At 32.6% G+C, this 23,407-nt stretch overlaps 1 long non-coding RNA gene across 5 annotated transcripts in view; it reads right to left on the reverse strand.

The window, feature by feature from the left end:
* LOC123613624 (uncharacterized) overlaps positions 1–23,407 on the reverse strand; it is a 490,223-nt gene that overhangs the window by 54,439 nt on the left and 412,377 nt on the right. For 4 of the 5 annotated variants that reach the window (XR_012508745.1, XR_012508746.1, XR_006720998.2 and 1 more), the window contains one exon: positions 19,179–20,539. The exons of the other annotated variant lie outside the window; for it this stretch is intronic. This is a non-coding gene — a long non-coding RNA (uncharacterized LOC123613624). Of the gene's footprint in view, positions 1–19,178; positions 20,540–23,407 lie in introns of those variants that run through there. 5 annotated transcript variants of the gene reach the window in all.

The raw sequence follows: 23,407 nt of genomic DNA on the forward strand, positions 1-23,407 counted from the left end.
AGATTTGAAAAAGGAGCTTTCAGTCTCAGGAAAAAATTAGAGAGAAAATTGTAAAAAAATCCTGTCAGAAATGAAAACTCAACTAGAGAAAATACGAGTAAATACATACCATGAAAAATATTATAAATAAAGAATGAAGGTTCTATTAAAAAGAAAGAAGAAGAAGAAGGAGGAGGAGGAGGAGAAGGAAAAAGAGGGGGAGGAGGAGAAGATCAATTTTAAAAATATACCTGTGGTGGAAGGGTAATAGCTCAGTGGCAGGGCACATGCTTAGCATGCAGGAGGTCCTGTGTTCAATTCCCATGACCTCTATTTAAAAAATACACCTATAAAATAACAATCTCCAGAGAGAAAATGTAATGTCAGAAAAAATGTAAAAACTATGTATTTTTTTAAAATGACCTGAAGTGGACAAATTCCTTGATAGATCAACTACAAAAGCAAACTCAAGAAGAAATAGATAATGTGAATGACTCTATATCTTTTAAATACATTGTGTTTGTAGTTAAAATCTTCTCACAAATAAATTTTGTTGAATTGTAGCAAACAATTAAGCAATAAACACTACCAATTCTAAAGAAAATCTTCCAGAAATTTCAAAAGGAGGGAATACTTCCCCACTCATTTAGTAATATCAGGATTACTCTGAAGCAAAAACCACACAAAGACATTAGGAGAAAGAAAAACTAAAGATCAACATCCCTCATGAACAAAGATGCAAAAATTCTAAACAAAACTTCAGTCAAATTACATCTAACAATACATAAAAAGGCTAAGAGTTTATTCCAGGAATGCAAGGTGTTTTTAACATTTGAAAATCAATCAATATAATTCACCATATTAAAAAATGAAGTAAGAGTACCATATGAGAAGTTCAAAGGATGTGGAAGAAGTATTTCCTAACACATTCTTGATCAAATTCTCAGCAAATTATGGATAAAAGGAACTTTTCTCAACCTCACAGAACTGATAAGAGGCAGCTATGAAAAACCTAGAGCTGTCAGTATACTTAATGATGAGAAAATGAAGTTTTTACTCCTAAGATCAATAATGGCAAGGATATCTGCTTTGACCATTCATATACAACATGGTCCAAGAGGTTAAAAAAAGGAAAATAAGAGATGTCCATATTAAAGAAAAAAAAGAGGTAAAGTGTATATATTTACAGATGACATGCTCACTTGTATAAAACACCTGATGCAATCCACAAAAAAGGCTACTAGAACTACTGGGGAAGTTTATCTAAACTGCAGAATTTATATATATACACAAATATCAAGTATAACAAGTTGGTTGTACAAAAACTAACAATCAGAAGTTAAAATAATTAAAACATTGTTATTTTCAATTACATCACAAATATGAAGTACTCAGGGATAAATCTGGCAAAAGAAGTACAAGACATTGGCATTGAAAACTACAAGATATTGAGAAAAAAATAAAGAACTAAATAAATAGAGAGAAATAACTTGTTTATGAGTTGGAAAACTCATATTGTTAAATTATAAATTCTTCCCAAATTGATCTATAGATTCAGAACATTTGTGATCAAAATCCAGCAAGGTATTCTTGTATTAACTGATATGCCATGTCTAAAATTTCTTTGGAAATGCAAAGGACTTAGAACAGCTAAAGTAATTTTGAAAAAAATAAGGAAGGCTAAAAGTCATCAAGACACTATAGTATTGGCATAAATATAGACAAATAGATCAAAAGAGTAAACAGCACAGAAGTATATTTTGATATATATGGATAATTGGCTTTTGACAATGGTGCAAAGGCAATTCAGTGGAGAAAAAGTAGCATTTTAAACAAATAATGCTGGAAAAATTGGATATCCACATGCAGAAAAATCTAAAATAATCATAGATCTAAACATAGAATTTAAAAAAATGAAAAATATAAAACTTCTAGAAAAAAACAGAAGATAAAATTTTTATGACCTTGAGTTAGGCAAAATTTCTTAATTGTGACACTAAAAAACACAATCCATAAAAAACAAATTGATAAACTGGACCTCATCAACATTAAAAGTTTTTCCTGTTTCAACTACAGTGTTACAAACATGAAAAGATAAGCCACAGACTATAAGAACAATTTTGTAAAGCATGTGTCTAATAAAGGATGTGTATCCAGAATATACAAAGAATTATCAAACTCTATAATAAAAAAGCAAATAACCCAACAAAAAATGGGCTAAAAATTTGAATAGACACTTCAACAAAGAAGATACATAGATGACAAACAAGCTCATAGAAAGATATTCAGCGATGGCCTCAAACTGAACACAACTCAAATGCCTATCAAAAGATAAATGGATAAACACACTGTGGCATAGCCATCCAGTGGACTAATCAGAAATAAATAGCAGTAAACTATTATTAATTACCGTGCAACAACATGGAAGAATCTCAAAATCATTATGCCAAATAATAAGAATAAAATAATTATGCTCTCATGGATGACTGGAGATTGAGAGCAGGGAGGAATGGGAAGGAATGATAAAGGGGCAGGAAGAACCTTTTAAGGTTAACAGATGTTCACTGTTGCCTGCAGTCTTGCTAATGCTTTTTGTATAGTTGCAGAGAGTGGAACATTTTGCTTGATTCTACATTATTTAAGAGTGGCTGTATTCAACAATGAGCTCATAAAATTCCTGGAAATTGAACAATATGTTATTGAAAACTGCTTTGGACAAGCTTCAGCACACCACTGTCTGACCCTCTTAAAAGACCTAGGCCCAGATGGTTTGATGGTAGAATTCTAACAAAACTTCAAAGGTCCCAACACTACATAAAATTTCCCAAAGCACAGAAAATCTTTCTATGAAGCAAATGTAATATGTTGTACATACATATATATATCACTATGGGGTATATTCTGGTCAGCTCTCTGCAAAAACAGTGGGCTGCAAGCTGCTAAAACATTGCGGTTTTCCTCTTAAATCTTCCTACAGAGCAAACAATAAATTAAAAAAAATACTATGTGAAATAAAAGATTGGATGTGACATCAAGTAATTAAATTAAATTGAATATAACCACTTGCTATTAACCAGAATAATCTTTTCTATGCAATAATAAGTGATAATGGTAGGCTGACAAATAGAATGCACAAGTTTTTAAAAATTTAAACACATATATAATTGTGGAGTATAGTTCAGAAAAATAGAAACGGTTTTGGGACAATGGAATGAGAGGTTAACATAATATTCATTTATAATATCTGTAATTCTATTATATTATTTATTGTAGAAAACAAAAGAAGAAAATCAAAGAAAAAATGGAATACAATCTACCCCAGTGGAAATAAAGCCATACAACATTAGTATTAGAGAACAATTTCAGTCAGTTATAAAGTGATTTTTTTATTTTAATGGCTGTTGAAGTTTTTATATGATCAGTTATTAGCTGAGATTTACACTGACTTTTCTCATTTGGGGGATTTCCATTTAACTCATGCTACCTGAAAATACATTCTCTTTACAAGAGTTAACACACTTCTGTTTACAAATAATCCAGATAGTCTCTGGCTAAGAAGAGCAGAAAATTTGGTTCTTTGTGGGCAAATGTGCCCCTGACCCCCTCTGCCCCAGGTAGGACATTTTGAATATCCTTCCAGCTGACCCCTAATAGAAATATGCACTAGATCTTAAAGATGGAAAAATGTATACATGAAAAGTGATACTTTATTATTGAACACAAAAGCAAGCTGTGAAGAGAGGAAAGGGCGGAGACTGTAAAATCAGAGGTCCTGTCTCTGTGTCTCCCTTCTGGCATGAAGTGGTGTGACCTTGGCCAAGTCATTCACCACCTAGGAGGGACTGTAAAGAACAAATGTGACAATACACTGGAGAGTATTTGTGGAACGTGAAGTTCTATACACATATTGACTGTAGAGCACATCGTTATGACAGAAACATAAAGAAAGTACAGTAAGATGGGTCAATAGTATTGACCTGCATTTAAATAAAAACTAAGAAACAATCTACATTTAATGATAAATAAGAGAGGAGAAAAGAAACTAAATGAGATTCTTTCAGAAAATGACAAAGTTTTCTTTGGAATTATTGAGCAGAGCGATGTACATTGGCTCCAATTAACCATGCAATTATAGAAAAGATTTTCATTCTTCCCTCTTCTGTAAATAAGAATGATATTTAGCACTTCTCTTTCCCACAGTACAGTAATGACATAATAGCTCTGTGCTTTAAAATATTTTGGATTGCTTCAAAAATGAAGTGCTAAAGATATTCGCCGCCTCGTAAATCTAACACAGAACATTCCTGCAGATTCCACTATGGTTGAAAAGGTGGTAATTATAAATGGAGAGAAAAAAAAATTTCAAAATGACAAAAGAATTAAAATGACACCACAAGCATTGGATTAAAAAAGAAAGAACTGGAAAGTCAGGTTATCTAGTGGCAGGAATTCAGCCCTTATTTAAAATCAGATGTGACAGTTTCGATCACTCAACTTCATGCTACAGCTGGCGGGCTGCCTAGTCCGTGAAGGAGAAGTGAAACAGGAATTCAATGTGGTAATTAGATAAGGTGTAAATCCCTAAGATATTTTTCAAAGAGAAAATATTTTCAAATACTACTAAAGTCACTTTTAATTTAAGCTAGAGAACTTCAAAGTGCCTCATTTTCAAAATAAGCCTGAAGAAATGAACTCCAAGCACAAAGTGCTGTAGTTGACTCTCTGGATAAAACAGCTCAAGGCTCATTAAAAAGAATAAAGCAATCAGGACACTCAATGCATTTCTAGAAGTTGTCAACATTCCTATTATTCCAATTATCACTTTGACCCTTAGGGGCTATTAGTCTCACTTAAAAAAAAAAAAAAAAAAAAAAAGTCAGCAACTGAATGGTCCTTCACCCAAACCCATGGCACAACATCAAGCCCCTTTGCTGAAAGATTTCACCTAAATGTGTGAAATTAATCCTTGTTCTGGAGCAGTGGGTTGGGTGTCTTAAAAGCCTGCTTGTTTCCTTGAGCCGAACCTTGCAACACAGATGAGTTTAATATTTCAGGAGCAGACACTAGGGGAAGCGGTGAGCCTGCCAATTCTGTAACAGACACCAGCGTGTCGTCATGGCTCACAAAGACCACCTTTGTGGGTTGCATTCTTTTCCCATCAGGCAGTGCTGCCCTGACCCGTGGTGTGTTTTTAGTTTCCAAAGAATGCTGATCCTCTCTAAATGATCTACTGAAAACTGAGTGTTGAAGCACAAATGAAAAGTGAAAAGTGCCATTGAGCGTGCCACATAATTATTTCATGGGCTACTGCAAGTTAGCAAAGGCACGTTTCAGCTTTTGAGATGGTAAAGCCAGCCCACGCTGTATCATAATATTTTGTGTGTTTTCTGGAAGCAGCTTTAAATCCCCCTGTTCCTGGGTTGGTGGCTGTAGAAAAGGAAGGGAGAAGGGAATGATATATTTATGTGGAATAACGTTTTAAACACTGAGTAGTAATAGAACCTTGATTAAAAGTGAACAAATATTGAAGTCAATACCTGCATGACCAGACTTTTTCTAAAGGAACAAGCTTTACTCTCAGAAAATAGTATGAGCAATCATAGCTATTAAATTCACTTTGTACTGAAATTTAATCCAGCCAAGTATACCATTAAAGTCAATACCATGAATAGCCATACAGTGCGAACTTGTACACACATACTGGTTTTTAATACCACATAGGTTTAACTTTACACACGTTCTATATAGTACGTGTTAAGTGGAAGAAAAAAATGAATTTATGTGACTTCCAGTTCTCACCAATACTCCTTCAATAAATTAACCTTTATTATAGCCTATTACACGTCATTTTCCTATTAACACTCTACAGTTCTATAAACTAGTGTCTCTTGTCTGAATAACTGAGAATAACTTCTAATTAGAAAAAAAGAGAAAAAGGTAAAAAAATAATTACATCTTTTCTCAGAAAAAGTCTAAACGTTTGAAATGAGACCAACTGTTCTCCATTCTATAGGTCCCTGCCCAGAGCTCTACAAGAAAGGATTTTCCTTTAGCTCTCCACCACATACCAATACATCACAAGTAAATTTGGGATAAGGTCATTTTTTTTCCTGCCCAGACAGTAGATAATAGAAGAGAAAATACTCAGCTCAGTCGTACTTTCAGTGGACCAAAGATTTCAAATTTCAAATTTTAATGATAAACATATCATTAAAAAGTGGCACTCTTGTGATTGCCTGTTTTTCCACCTGTTTCTGCAGCAGCTCCACCAGAAGCGGACACTTGGTCTACTGAGCCCAGCACAATGACTGCTGTCTAGAACCTTCTCAAAGAACCTAATTGTTGTTTGAATGAATCACGACTTCGGTGAATGTCTCAATAGCCTATTAGCTTTTATCAGTGGGAAGTATGGAGACGACAATATGGTAGAAAGAGGAGAGTATTTGCGACATTATACTCCTCAACCCAGACTTTTGCCCTACTCCAGGCTTTTCTCAGCCCTGTTTTCTCCTTCACAATTAGTGCTAAGAGATTGTCGAAAAGACTTTCATTGGGAAATTGATGAACAACATCCCTAAATATATTTAACCTGTCATTCCTTATTAGGCGTCCACCATATGCCAAGCACTGTGTCTGGGAATATGACTAAAGACTTAAAGCTAATTCTTGATGGTGTTTGACAAATTATCCCTTGTTTATTATAATATCATGGAAATATTTAAGGATCAATTATTTATTGATTTTTCTACCATGCGTTGGACATCAATTATAACAATAACTTCATGAATTAAGCATTATAATCATTTCTCACTTTCAAATGAGGAAACTAAGGCACAGACGAATTAAGAAAGTTGTCCAAAGTCATGCACATAGGTCTTCTGGATTTGAACCAAAGTAGCTTGGCTCTGGTGAAAAGCTCTAAACCACTACATTACATAGTAGAGACTTGCTTGGAGGTGATGAAAAAAATCATGCCATGTTATGCAATTCGTATGAGAAGTATGTTTTTAGACTGTAATATAGCTCTTTCTCTTTAGCCAGAACTCTATAGCCAAGAGTTTTATGCAAAACAATCACATATTTGCTAAACCACCCAAAAGAAATGTATCCATTTGATAAAGACTTTTTCTCTGAATTATCAGTTGAACATTATTCACTTCAAACCTTCAACAAATTGTAGCACCCATACACAGTAATTAGTTTGCATTTCCCTTGGCCAGCCTAAAAGTAAGGTAATTGATATCCCAGGACTGAGAATTTCACTCTACCTAAAAGCAAGTTAGCACTTTAGTAAACTGAAAGAGTACTTGATAATTGTCAAGAATCTCAAAATTCTGATAGCCTTTGCCTGAAGGAGTTGTTTTATGAATTGAATTTCCTGTCATGTGTTTTACAAATAGATTTTGCCTCTTAGATTTTGATGATGCTTATTTCTGTTTGGCCTTAGTCTTCGGGTCCTAAGAAGGAGATTTTAAGATTATGAACACGAAGAGGTCCACAGCTGTCTTTACCTGGAAGTGAAATGACATCTGGCTTAGTGGATTTAATAGTTTCAGAAATGCCTCGCAGTCATCAACTCTCCTCTATGTCCTAATTTGGGCTTTGCTCTGTGCCAAAATACTTGATCATAATACACTATTTTGCACTCCTTTTCATATGTATTTTGAAGTCTTTCTCCCTCCATTGTACATATTTAAAATGTGTTTTTAATTGTTCACCCTTTGGTTTATTAAACATGTATGAAGGGTCTGTTATGTGCTGGTGCTGTTTATGGGTTAGAAATATGAAAGTCAGTTACACTTTGCATGATTTTTAGAGTATTTAAATTGCATAATAATACTCACTTTATACAAAGCAAAGTGTACTATACATGGATAAGTTATGAAGTTCACAACAAAATGAAAATCTATGAACCTAACCACCCAACCTAAGAACCAGAATATCATAAAAATTACCAAAATCTATATGTTTATTCCCTATTCCATTCCCTCTGCTACCTCTCGAGATGTAACGACCATTTGTATTTGACATTTTCATTCCCTTTCTTTTCTCCTGACTTTATTATTCTTCTCCTCTTCCTTCTTTATTAGTTTTAACCTTCTTATATCTACTTTCCCTGTTCTATCATATTTTACTCTTCAAAAAGACAGTTTTATTTATCCATCTCTATTGAGGGAACTCTGGACCATTTTCAGATTTTGCTATTGTGAACAATGATGCAGTGGACATTCCTGTACATGGTCCCTAATGCATCTTCTAAAATCTCTTGTACACACAACGTAGTGAAATTGCTGTAGATTATTGGAAGACCCATGTTTTTTTAAGATGGTATCAATCTATATTCAAAATTTCCTGTGTCTTTATTGATCCAATATTGGAAATTATCGGACTTCTTAAATTTTGCCCAACTAGTGTGTGCTAAACAGTATACAATGTTATCTTTATTATTTCATTGATTCCTAACCAAGTTTAATACCTTTCAGATGTATATGGATCATTTTTATTGCCTCTTCTAAAAAATTCTGTTTCATATCATTCACTCCCTTCTTTTTTATTTTCCATTTTAACATAAGCATCAAAGTTTTTTGCACATAAAAAATAATTTTGATGTATGATATGAGGTAGATAGTCCATCTCATTTATTTATTTTTAATAATGTAAAAAAATAAGCTCCATTTACTTACTGGTCCATTCATTCCCAAGTGCTCTTCAAGGTACCTTATGTGTCAAATTTGGGTTTGTTTCTGACACTTTATTCCATTCCATTAGTACTTGTCCATTCCTGTGCCAATGCCACAAGGCCTCAACTAGCTTTATAACTTATTCATATTTTTCAAGTGTATCTGAATTGCTATGAGTTCTCAAAAATCCCACTGAGATTACATTAATTCTATTGATCGATTTGAAAAGAATGGCCTCTTTATGACACAGCACTTCTTATCAATGAAGACATTATCTATAATGTTTTAAAATAAAATTTCATCTAGATTTTTTTACATCTACTTTACTATGTTTATTTATCAGTGCCATGTTTTTATTCCTTCTTGAATCAGCTTTGGTAGGTGATTTTTTAATAAAAATATAATCTCCAATAAATCAACTTTTTAATTAGGTATTTCAAATCTTTTTAAAACTTTGCTAATTTTCTTTGGACTATCAATAATTGTGAGATGTTTTATTAAAATCTCCCACTGCAATGGATATTTGCAAATTTTCTTCTAGAATTTATGTTAACTTTTGCTTTTAATATTTTGAAGCTTTATTATTTAGTGCATTCCAATTATCTTTTTGTAAAATGAAGCTTTTGATTTCAATAATGATTATAATTAGTATTAGAAGTTGTTAATATTTTCATCATGGTTATATTACTCAGCCAGTGACACCTGAACAAGTATTGATACATGGATAAACTAGCATTTGACCTGATATAATGTTTTTATTTTGATTTGCTTGCATTAAATATTTAGACCTAATTTTTTCCAAATATGATAATTTGTTTTAATTATTATTAGAAACATTTAGTAAATAGTAAGAATTAAAGTAGTTTTCAAGGATAGAGCCTAAAATTTAAAAATAGGTTTTGTCAATACTGTTCTTTAAATTAAAAGCCTAAATACGTAGGACCAAATTGATCATGTTCACATCATGCCACTACCATTGGCTCCTACGTGAATCTGTATATTCACCTTTATCTCTGGATCCATTTTATCTGCTTCTCCCAAAAGACACTAACTTTAGTAAATTTGATACACATGTTGCAATTTATCTTCCAATCATTTATTTTCATATTTGTGTATTCCATAACAAGTAACACATTTTTTGTGTGTCTTTGGAATTTTCATAATATGTATAGCACTACAAATAACATTCTCTTTCACATTTTATTTCAATATTCTTTTTTTTTATATTTAGTCATGTTGTTCTTATTTGCATAATTCTTTGCTTTTGATTGCTTTCTGCTAGTGTATATTGCAAATTTACAACACATTAAGTATAATTTTCTTTGGTGACACTTAAGCTGTCTCCAATTCTTTGCTTTCAGAAACTGCTAAGCTTAGAATAATCTCATTCATGTTTCTTTTGAGACCAGTGTGAACAATTCTCTGAGCTATATACCCAGGATAGAATTCCTCAATCATAATATGTATTTTATATATTATATACGTATATTTATATATCATATATATCATGCACAAATTATATATTTTATATTTATGTGTTTTATATATATCACTCACATATTATATATATACGTATCCCCATATCCTTACCAGCCCTTATTGCTATTTGACTTGTAACTTTTGTACACAGGAAGGAAAGTACTATTTCATTAAATTAACTTGTGGTCTCCTGATTATCAATTAAGTTAGGTATCTTTCCAATGTGCATATTTGCCAATTTGGCTTTTCCTTTTGTGAACTGATGTCCATATGCTTTGCTAATATTTATATTAATTTTATTTTAAAAATTTTTTAACAGATTAGCAAAAGATTTTTTTCCTGTTTTTAAACTATTAATCTTTTGTAATTATTGATGCTGCAAATATCCCCTGCCAATCTGACAATTTACTTTCTTTTCGTTCTTATAGATTGGCCCTTTGGGGTTATTAAGAATCATGATAATGTTCTCCTATATTTTCTTCTATTGCTTTATTGTTTTTAATATTTTACAGCTAGATATTAAATCACTTGGGGATTTTATTTTAATATATGCATATGCAACACAGAAGTTCTTCTTAAATTTCTCCTACATGGTGAATCAACTTTCTTAACACAATCAACTAAATACAGGCACACGTTGGAGATATTGCAGGTTAAGTTTCAGACAGCCATAATAGAGTGAATATCACAATAAAGTGAGCCACACAAAACAGAAAGAGACCCACAGACATAGAAAACAAACTTGTGGTTACCAAAGGGGAAAACAGGGAGGGATAAACTGGAAGTTTGGGATTAGCAGATACAAACTATTATATACAAACAGATAAATAACAAGGTCCTACTGTATAGCATAGGGAACTATATTCAATAGCTTGTAATAACCCATAATGAAAAAGAATATATACATGCATAACTGAATCACTGTGCTGTACACCAGAAGTTAACACAACACTGTAAATCAACTATACTTTAATTTTTAAAAATTAAAAAATAAAGTGAGTCACATGAATTTTTTGGTTTCCCAGTGCATATAGAATTATGTTTACACTATACTGTAGTCTATTAAGTGTGCAATAACATTATGTCTAAAAAGAAAACCAACGTGCATACCTTAATTTAAAATACTTTATTGCTAAAAAATGCTAACCTCAAATGCTAACATCATCTGAGCCTTCAGCAATTAGTAGTAGTAACACCAAAGATCATCACACCAAATACAATGATAATGAAAAAGTTTGAAATATTGTGAGAATTACCAAAATGTAACACAGAAACACAAAGTGAACAAATGTTATTAGAAAAATAGCTCCAATAGACTTGCTGGGTGCAGGGTTCCCCCTACGCTTCTACTTATAAAAAATGCAATGTCTGCAAAGCACAATAAGGTGAAGCATAATAAAATGAGGTATACCTGTAAGCTACTCTTTAATATAAATTTCTGGTGTTACCTCTGTTGTATACTAAGTATAGTCTCACTATTCTGCTCTATTTGTCTGTCAGAGTGCTTTAGTACCAATATCACACTTTTAATAACCGTGGCTTTGTAATATATCTTGCTACATGTAAAATGTTGGTGTTCTTTTTTAATTTCCTCAAAAGAAAATTTATGTCTTCCCATTCATGAAAAGATAAAGCTGTTTATATATTTTCATCTTATATGATATTCTTTAAAGAGTTTTAAACTTCTCTCCATTGCATTGGTGGCATTTCTTGGCAATCCTCAAGTATCAAACACATAATAGACTTATTTTTTATTATTGCAATAGTTATCTTCTGTTCCATCTCCAGTTGATTATTACTAGCATAAAGAAAACTTTTTACTTTCTTTTATAAATGTATATTATGATTTGTTAACTTTACCAAATACATTATTGATTTTAACAGTTTGTTTATTTTCCTGGGTTTTCAATATAAATGATCATATTATCTTCAAAATAAACTTTACAAGTGACATATACAGTAAATATAAATAAGGCAATTAGTTATTTAGAAAATTTATGACAGGGGCTACCAATGGTCAGTGTAGAAAAAGAATTCTTTAGAAAAAAAGACTTAAACAAATAAAAATAAAAAAGTAAATATTGCTATTAGATTGGGATTTGGGATTTCATAACGCCAAAATTATTATTATAATACCTTGCATTTTTCTTTGTATATTTTTCTTATTCATATCACAACAAAAATAATTATCATCGTACCACCAGTGAATTTTTGCACTGGTTGTTTACTGTTCCAGTCTATGAGGATCTTAATTAATGCATTAGCTCCCAGTGAAGATGAAAAAGCTCTTTGGTGAAACTATCCTTACACATGTGTAAAAAATTAAATTATCAGAACTTGTTTATCATTTTCAAACACACATGAAAACACTCCCCAAACCTAATCCCATTTGGACAAATACCACGACAATTCTTCAAGCTGTCATTGCCTTCTTGGAATTTATTTTATGAACATATATTAGTCCCTTTCTAAGATAGAATTGGATATTTTTCAAAAATAAAGATTTTCTCTTACCTGTAAAAGGAAAATAAGTAATGTGAGTAATATATGTTTGAATCAGCCTATATAAAATCAAGTTACTCTAGCAAATTCATCAGAGAGAAAATATTTTTAACAAAGGGAAAAACCATAATCTTCAATAACTGGAACTTTGTGAAAGATTGCCAATTGACTAACTTCTTTCTTTGCTTATGATGTCATTGATAGTAAGACTGTCCCACCCAGTAAAACTTGATATGAAAAAAATGATCATGTTTGGAATAAATACAAGACATTGAGCAATATACCCTAAATTAAAAAAAGAAAAAAGAATATGTCATTATACTGAACTAGTTATCAATTATAAATGAGGTTAAATAATGTTATTAGGACAATTTGATAAGATACCTGTTAGCATTTGTGTAATAAGCTTTCATCTAGGTCTTAGATATGTATGTCAAATCATAATATCAAATTGATGTCATATTTAAATGTAATGTTTCTGAATCAATTTTAATTCATCAGATTTTGTTTAGAATTGAGAGCAAGTATCAGGATACATAAACAATTTCTTGCAAAACTGTTTATGATCACATTCAGGGCAAATTCACTATTCAACATTCAATGATTCGTATATTCAATAAATACTCACTAAGCACCTATATGTGGGCACTGTTCTAGGTAAGGCAGATATAGTATTAAGAAAAGATTGACAAAGTTTTGAATGGAGATTACTATCTAGTGGGATGGATATGTAATAAAATAATTAATTTTGCAAGCAACTAAAGAAGGAATTTCAGTAAAATATAATGTGTATTATGAGGAGAAAATGCAGTGTGCAATGGGAGCACATTGAACTGGTCCCTACCTGAACCTGAAAGGTAGGTATGAGGGAGGGAGGTATAGGAAGACTTTCAAAGAAATTGGCATACAGGCTGAGACGTATGTTTGATATGGAGTTAAGCCAGTGAATGGAAAGAAGGGAGAAGGAGGCTGAAAAATATTCTGGGCATACATGGGGACTGCCTGTTGGAAGATGTGGCAGTGAGACAGAACCTGGCACAGCTGAAGAGCTGCATGAGTTCCCTAGAGCTGAAGCCTGATGGAAGGGAGGGGACTACCTAGAGAATAATATAAAAAGGAAGCCACTGGCTGAGTGCTGAAAGGTCTCGTGAATCCTGTGAGGACATCTGCAATCTTAGGCAGCCTAGTGGATCTGAAACAAAGATGTGTATTGGCCATATTTTGATTTCAAGACCATGGTGGCAGCACTCAAAGAGTAAAGTAGAGAAAGCCAAAATGGTAGGCAGAGGATCCGATAAGAGACTATTGCAATCATCAAGGTCTAGAAGGTACAGTCAACAGACTCCATGATCAGTTAGATAGGGGGAGTGGTAAAGTAGAAGGAAAAGTCAAAATTAGCCCTTAGGTTCTTGGTCTTAGAACTGGGAGTGGGTGAGATATGATACCATTCACTGAAATGAGGAATAGAAAGGGGGACAAATGAGAAGGGTTTAGTTTTGGGCAGGCAAGTTTAATATATCTAGAAGACATCCATGTGAAAATTTCCACTAGGAAGCTGCAGTCTAAAACTTATGAGAGATTGCTGAGCAGAAAATAAAACTGAGTCATCCATATATATTTGACAATTGAAGATACTTGAGAAGATAAGATATTGTGAGAACTTGAGTGAGAAATGAAACTAGGGCAGGCCTAATAGTATTTAAATACTATAAGTGTTTGAATAGTTGGTTTTTTTTTAATGTAGTAATATGCTATAAGACACTGATGAAGGCAACTGGAGATGACACAAAGAAATGGAAAGATATCCCATGCTCTTGGATTGGAATAATTAATATTGTTAAAATGGCCATATTACCAAAAGCAATCTACAGATTTAATGCAATCTCTATTAAAACATCCATGACATTTTTTAACTGGACTAGAACAAATCATCCTAAAATCCATATGGAAGCACAAGAGACCCAAAATTGCTGAAGCAATCTTGAGAAAAAAATAACAAGGCTGGAGGTATCACCCTCCTGGACTTCAGACTATGCTACAAAGCTACAGTAATCAAAATGCATGGTATTGCACAAAAACAGACACATAGATCAATGGAACAGGGTCCAGCACCCAGTAATAAATCCACACAGCTATGGTCAATAATTGATGATAAAGGAGGAAAGAATATACAATGGAGAAAAGACAGTTTCTTCAATAAGTGGTGCTGGGTAATCTGGACAGCTACATGTAAAAGAATGAGATTAGAACCTTTTATTCATACCATATACAAAAATAAACTCCAAGACCTAAATGTAATAATGGCTATCATCAAAAAGTCTACAGATAACAAATGTTGGAGAGAACATGGAGAAAAGGGAACACTTGTACACTGTTGATGGGAATGTAAATTGGTATAGCCACTATGGATAAAATTATGGAGGTTCCTCAAAAAACTGAAAACAGGACTATCGTATGACCTAGCAATTCCACTCTTGGGTGTATGCAGAAAAACCAAAAACACTAATTTGGAAAGATGCATGCACTTCAGTTTTCATAGCAACACTGTTTACAATAGCCAACATATGGAAGCATCACAAGTGTCCATCAACAAACAAGTGGATAAAGAAGATGTGGTATATGTATAGAATGGAATATTACTCAGCCATAAAAAGAATGAAATTCTGCCATTTGTGCAATGGAGGTGAGTCTAGATTATGCTTAATGAAATAAGTTAGACAGAGAAAGACAAATACTGCATATCACTTATATGTGGAATTTTAAAAATCAAAGAAATGAGAGTACATAGCAAAACCAAAACAGATTCACAGATATAGAAAATAAACTAGTGGTTACCAGTGGGCAGAGGGAAAGGGGAGGAGCAAGATAAGGGTAGGTGAGTAAGAGATGCAAACTACTATGTGTAAAATAGACAAGCAACAAGGATCTATTTACAGCACAGGGAATTACAACAAATAGTTTGTAATGACTTTTAATGGAATATAATCTATAAAAATACTGGATCACAATACTGTACATCTGAAAGTAAAATAATATTGTAAAATAACTATACTTCAATAAAAATGAGCTATCAATATAAAAGACAAGAGTAATGAATGAACATGGTACTGAAACATATTTCAACTCTGAAAATTTGTCTTTATATATTGAAAAACCATCCAAAGTGTTATGTAGACAATTTGTGATTTGACTTTGATTTCAAGATCTTAAAAAAGAATCATTGAAAACGAAGTCCTCCATTATCGTGTTGCCATTTTCAAGCCAATTTACGAGGCAGAGCAGCGTCTTTCAGATTTATGTTCAGCGACTTTCAGTTTTATGTTAAGCATAACTGCTATGATTTTTACTAACATTAAGTTTGCTAAACAAAGCAGAGTTGTTGAATATACAAGACCGCATTAAAAATGAATGCTCAATTTTCTTATGGTTAGATTGTTTAACCTTTTATAGTTGTTTCTTAATTTAACCAAATTATTAAATAATAATCATTATCACTTGACAGAAGCCTCGTTTACAAGTACAAAAGTAAAACAGTTCCCAAGATTTGAAGTAGAAAGTGATTTAGACACTTAGTTTTGGGAAAGAAACTTAGAAAATTGACCTCTGAGATACACTTTAACACATATTCATAAAACTGAAATGGGTTTACATGTCTGTAATAAAATTCTTAGCAATAATTCATCCTGAAATTCCTTGAGAGACAGCTTACTGGTGAACATATCTTACCTCCCTTAGTAGCCTGAGGATGGAGTTGTCCTAAGTTATAATAAAAAAGAAACTGTAAACGTGCACATTTTAATCTGTTCTGAAAGCAAATGGAAATGACAATGTATGTACACATATATTGTGATGGGCTTTGAGAAAAACAGACCTGTGCAGTGGCCCATGAATTATAGCTTACTGTGTGCCTGGTAAGACAATTATTATTTAAGTAATTATTATATATTTTAATATAAAGAAATAGTATAATATTTTGCACACTTTTCATTATACCATACATTCTACTCTGTCAATTATTTTTCTATTCTATCACCCAAGGAGAAATATGGGATGAGTTATAATTAATTTTCTGATATTCTCCCTAAGAACTTCCTCCATGAATTAAATACTTAACATTTTGTCATCATGGGACAATAGTTGTTCAACAAAAGTTAATTTACTTACTTCTTTCTTACCACGGTTTAGTTACGCAAATAAATACAAAAGACTTAACAAACTAATCATTCTTAAGGTTTAAGTCATAGGATTTTGATTCCTTGTTTTAATAAAAAGAACGTGTTGTGAAAAGATCAACTGAATAAAATAAAAGACAGCAGGTTTTGGAGAAGTCACTGCAAGCCTTAAACTGAACCAGAGGACAAACTTTCCAAGCCCAGACAGCTACTTCCACTAAAACTCGCAAAGACAGACCATATTTATATTCTTAATTAATGCCTTTTGTGTTCCCCTATAGCTGTCTAAACAGCAAACCTTTGGGGACCACTCTGTTCTTTGGCGGAAATGTAGCCTTTGTAAAGAAAGTCAACTTTCCTCTCTCTACCCTGAAGACAACACAAAGGTCAACTTCACAGGGGAGGTGTTACCAACGGAATCAAAGGCCTTAAGGGAAACTTAATCCTGATACTGACTCAGCCAATCCTCTGCACCACTCCTGTCTCAGTGAGTGCATTGATTCTCCGCAGATTCTGCACTGCTGGCCTAAATAAGGAGCAGATGAGGGTAAGAACCTATGGTCCCTCCCAACAGCCCAGTATGACTTTCACAACCTGAGGGGATAAATCCAGCCTGTTTGGTCTCATAGAAACTTTTTCTACTTTTTTTTAACATTTTTTATTGATTTATAATCATTTTACAGCGTTGTGTCAAATTCCATGGTAGAGTACAATTTTTCAGTTATACATGAACATATATATATATTCAGTCACCTTTTTTTCTGCATGAGCTACCATAAGATCTTGTATATATTTCTCTGTTCTATACAGTATAATTTTGTTTATGTATTCTACAATATTGAAATCCCAGTCTATCCCTTCCCACCCTCCGCCCCCTTGGCAACCACAAGTTTGTATTCTATGTCTATGAGTCTGTTTCTGTTTTGTATTTATGCTTTGCTTGTGTTTTTTTTTTTTTTTTAAGATTTCATGGTCTCATAGAACTTTTAAAAAATAAGTTAAATTTTTTTTTATTGGAGTGTAGTCGATTTACAATTTTGTGTTAGTTTCTGGTATACAGCTTGGTGATTTAGTTATACATACATATTTATATATTCCTTTTCATGTTTTTTCATTGTAGGATATTACAAGGTATTAAATATAGTCCCCTATGCTATAAAGTAGGTCCTTGTGGCTTATCTATTTTATATATAGTACTTACTATCTGCAAATCTCAAACTCCCAATTTATCCCTTCCTACCCTCTTTCTCCCCTGGTAACCATAATGGTCTCATATAACTTGATATGGGTGCTATGTTCTCTCTACTCAGAAGGGAATTATCAAATAGGTAGGATATATTCCATGCTTAGTAAATATGAATGCATAATTAACCTTAGCTTTAAACTGTATTCTCTAAATATAGCATCGTTTTGTGGATTTCCTGATTGTGTAAAGTTATATAGAATACCAAAGTAATGTCAGTATGTCAACACAAAACTAAAATACTTCCCTGATAGTTATAAGAAATCCTCCTAGAAATTAAATATTAATTAAAAAAAGTGTTTTGTCACTAGTTTGGCCATAATAACCAGCATTTTGGGGGAGGATCCCAACAAGCATCTTTCCTATATTTTATTCCATATGACACTGTTTCCAAATCTCAGCACCAACTGCTGGAAAGGTAGAAATTCCTTTCTGCTGGATTATAAAAATGCTACCTTTTCATATAAAAATACATTTAAAAAACAAAGAAAAAAGTCTGATTGACACCTACAGTGAGATCTAACATTGTATCAATAAATTGTGCCCCCTCCCTGTCGATACTGTATTCATCCTATGTTTCAGCAATAAGCTCCACGTTGTATCCCACATCTGGGGCTTGGAAGTGGGTTGTAAACCTTTATTAACTCCTAGGGAGCATAATATCAGATCAAACATTTCATCTGTGTGATGTTTCTTTAACTTTATTTAGTGGTGTGTGGTGCATGACAAAGAAGAATAGAATTCGTCCCAGTGTGAGAGAAACTGTGTGAGCCTCTAAGATCTGACCTCTCACATCCAACTTTTTCTTTGATCTTTTTGCTTTATTTCAGCAGAAACAATGTCCTTGGGGAATGGAAGTTGGTTTTTTGCTTAGGATTTGATACTTACCTACTACAGAAGACTTAGAAAAGGTGGTAAGTCAGAGCACCTAGATTCGTAATTTGGTTTAAGTATCAGAATATAAATAGAAAAAGTTACATTTAAAAATCTTTAGAATTAAGTATTTTATAAATTTTATTAAATATGAAACTACTCACTACCATGTATAAAAATTCAAAGGCATAAACAAAAACATAAAAAATTAGGATAATAATAAATTAGGCAATTAATAGATTTCAGGAGATCAAAAATATACATGCATATTTAAGTATTTAATTAAACACTTGATATTTCACTTATAGAAACAATAATTACTCAATAATTACTTTTTCCTTTTCTCTCTATTGTTTTTGTCATCTGGTAAAAATTCACAGATATTACTAATCTTATGTCTAAAATATTAATTATTTTTATGTTTTTAATATTATTTTATACTTATATACATTATACTCACTGAATAGTAGTAGTTTTTGGTCTGAATTACTCTGATGGCTCCAAATTTTATTTCCAAAAATGTGTTAGTGAACCTTGGTCCTAATCTATTATAAAATCTGTTCATTAATGCTTAGAGTTAAAAAAAAATACTCTCTTAAAATAAGTTTACTTGAATTATCAATTCTATCTTTGTGTTTGATCCTATGCTTTATATTTTAAAAGCCTTTACTCAGAAGACTATGGGACATTTTATACACAAGATTATTACTTCTTAGAGCAATTTATAGTGACTGGAAGATACAGGGTTTTAAACTAGAAAACTGAAAATGTAATTTGATAGTCCTACTCAGCTGTCCTCATATTAAATACACACCAGAGACTGGCCATTGTAGCTACTCAATTAATATTCAATAGCAATGAAACATGCTTTCTGGGCTACATATTATGTGAACTACAACATCATTGTGGGAAAATCCTTGGACATAAGCAGCTTTATATCAAGGCTTTCAAAGATGCAAAAGAAATTATCTCATGCTATGAAGATTTCAATAATGGCTTTAAATTATAGCAGGTTGGAACAACCCTGGTCCAAATACAGAAGGAATGGAAGACCTAAAACTGCATTCCTCCTTCTAAATAGAGCAATTACTACTTGCAGTCCCCTAAAGTTCTTGATACATGAGCTCTAATGTGTCTTGATTTTGAAAAACATGTAATGTAATGTGGCAGTCCAGATGTTACATAAATGCATAATTCCACCATGGGTTATTAAGGTGTGAGTGGGCAGAGGGGATTAGTTTAAAACATTTGCTGCTTTAGGCTTACAATGATCACTGATTGCTACTGATCTGAGTAGACAGTGACATCATAATATGCTTTACTTTTCTTTATATTATAGACCTCTTTAGTAAAGCATTTCTTTTGTCTATCTTGTGAATAATTACAAGATAACATCAGATGATTCTGTTTCAATTTAACAGATAGTGTTTACACACACACAGACACACACACACACACAGAGATTTCATGTATTAAAACAGTTATTATCCTTTGTCCAAAATTTACTAACTTCTGCTGATTAATATGACACTTGAGATGTTTTCATTTAGATTTCAGGAAGCATCAAATTTAACTGTGATTCTTATCCAAAGTATTTCTTCTTCTTTCAGCTAAAATAAAGCAAAATAGTAAAAAGAATATGAGTATGTGTTGACAAAGGTGTGATGAAGGGGAGGAGTAAGGGAAGGAAATTGGAAAAGTTCCTCAGTTCTTCTAACCTGAACTATTAGAGGAAATTTGTAAAGGAAAAGGTACAAGGAAAAAGTAGTCTATTATCCTTAGCATTTGAAAACCATCACCCCATCCTGCAACAACTAGTCTCACTTTTTTTCCTTCATACTTCTTCTACCATCTTGGATTTCTCCAAGGATTCCGGAACTAGAGAGGGAAGATAAGACGATAGGAATTTCCAGGAGGGAGGCAGATACTGTAGTAAGTGGTCTGGTCCTTTCTGTGTGCACAGTGATAGCCATGTTATTTTTTTAGTGTAATTGAATTTTCTTTAAATATTAATTAAAGAGTAATTTAGGGGTGTTAAATTACATAGTAAAGGGTTTGATATAACATAAAAGCTCAATCAGTATTAGTTTCAAAATTCTCAAATGGTACTTTTAAAATCATTTAGTTTATCATTTTTTTTATAAAGCAAATGGAGACTGGGTCATAAGAAGTTATGTTACTTACCTAAAAGTCTACATATGATGTATTTCAATCCATTTTTCTTTTTAAAAAATTCAGCTTCATGTTATTATATGACTTAGTCACTTAATCTATAATAATGTAGTTTATATATACCAAGTATATAAATTCAATTAGTATCTTTACATTCTATATCAAAGCTCTTTGCTTAATCATGTTAAGTATTTTAAATAGGTTGCCAAAATTTTGAATAAGGAACTTTTTAAAGGTACATGATATAATAATTTAGTTATATTCATAAATACCCTCACTTTCATATAAAGGTAGTTAATCATGAATACAGGTGTCATTTTTAAGAACTTAATATGTGTGTTTTTCTCCGTTTGTACTGAGATGGCATTTAAGCCCAAGAGAACATCAGTGGTTGACATTTGTCATAGTTTAAATTGAAATTATCTATGTTAAGTACCCAACAAACAAAAACCACTTATTAATAGATATTTGTCAAACTCAATTTTATAAACCTTTAATAAATCTTGTATTAAATTCTTTAGACACATCTGGGGATCAAATAGTAACATTTTGTTGAATAACAGCTCTTTTTAAAAAGTTTGGGTGAGGAATGTAACAGCTCCACCATAATAATTACCAGAAATATATGCCAAATTAAAATGTATCAGTAATCACAAGTAGGATATGTTGAAATCTTAATTTCTTGATTTCAACTAACTGAATTTACTTTCAACCGTCAGCCGTTTCAGCAGCCTGTAAAAGCTTAAAAAGAAATAATGATAAACAACTACCACTACTTGCTACTTAAATCATGAACTTTTCTAAGCCTGGAATATGGCCCACCTCATTTGCTGATGTGGGGCAGGCAGAAGAAATGGTTTTCTCCACTTTGCCCTCTTGCTGCCTCTCTGAAGATTCTTTATGTTCAGCCTGACGCCAGTGGGTTATGTTAATCTTAACGGATGATGACGAGTAAATAGGTAGCTATTATTAGCTGGTACAAATTGATAAAAATGACCATTTATGATGCAGACAATGAATCATGGAAAGTTTTTAAAGTGAACTTCATGACTAAGAAGGGAGTGTCTGAAGTCAAGATTCTAAGGATTCAGATATTAGTGTTGATGATGTTTCAAACTGAACGACAAGCTTGAACATCTGAGGGAAGGATGACTTTGAAAATTTGCGATGTAGGCTGTAATGCAACATCTTCTGGAAAAGTCTTTGAAAAAATGTACATTATTCACCCCTCACCCACTTTACCCAGAATGTCTGCTAAATACAGATATTCCCTCTACAATATTTCAACATGACCTAAAACCACCTGCAGCTGTAAATCTCTGTACTGTATAAGCCTTCCATTCTTGGACACTGAATTTTAGAATATATTTCTGTATCTTTGCCTCCCTGTAAATTGTGATTCACTGTCTATTTCTCAGCACTCTGCAAATTAAATGGAACAAGCCAAATTATTCTGTCTCTGTATTTTTTTCCCTCCCAGCAATATTCAGTCTCTCAACACATTTCAAATGATGCTTTTTTTGAGTATCTGGATCCTTTAGGTAACTGCGTTTAGAAAAGAGCCTCATCTTAATTTTTGACTAAAATTTGCTACCCCAAACTCCTGGTATGGCTTGACCTGACAAGAGCAAGAGCATCATTTTGTTCCAGAAAACATTTGGTTAGGTACCACAAGCATGGCAGGCTGAGTACTGGAATGTTACTCTACTAGGCATTAAGGGAAGACAAATACAGTTTGCAAATTACTAATTATTTTAAAAAGCAGAATGATACAAAAAGTAAAGAGGTTCAAATAATATATTAATCATATAGGGAAGGGCTAGCTTTTTTTTTCTTTAAGGCTTTATTTTTTAGAACTTTTTTAAGTCTTAGATTTCCACAAAATTGAGAAGGTACAGAGATTTCCTATATACTTGCTGCCCCCACACATGCATAGCCTCCCCCATTATCAACATCCCCCACCAGGATGGTATATTCATTACAGTTGATGAACCTGCACTGACACATGATAATCATCCAAAGTCCATACTTTACACTATTATTAAACACCGGTTTAATCTCGGTGTCAGCCATCCTGTGAGTTTAGACAAATTTAGGATGACATATATCCATCATTATAGTATCAGAGTGTTTTTCGGTCCTAAAAAATTTTTGTGCTCTACCTGCTCATCCTTCCTCTCTCTCCAGTCCTATCCACCACTGATCCTTTTACTGTCTCCATAGTTTGTCCTTTACTAGAATGCCCTGTAGTTTGAATCATATAATATATAGATTCTCAAATTGGCTTCTTTCACATAGTAATATGC

Source organism: Camelus bactrianus, chromosome 8, assembly GCF_048773025.1.
Source record: "Camelus bactrianus isolate YW-2024 breed Bactrian camel chromosome 8, ASM4877302v1, whole genome shotgun sequence".
Classification (NCBI taxonomy): Eukaryota; Metazoa; Chordata; class Mammalia; order Artiodactyla; family Camelidae; genus Camelus; species Camelus bactrianus.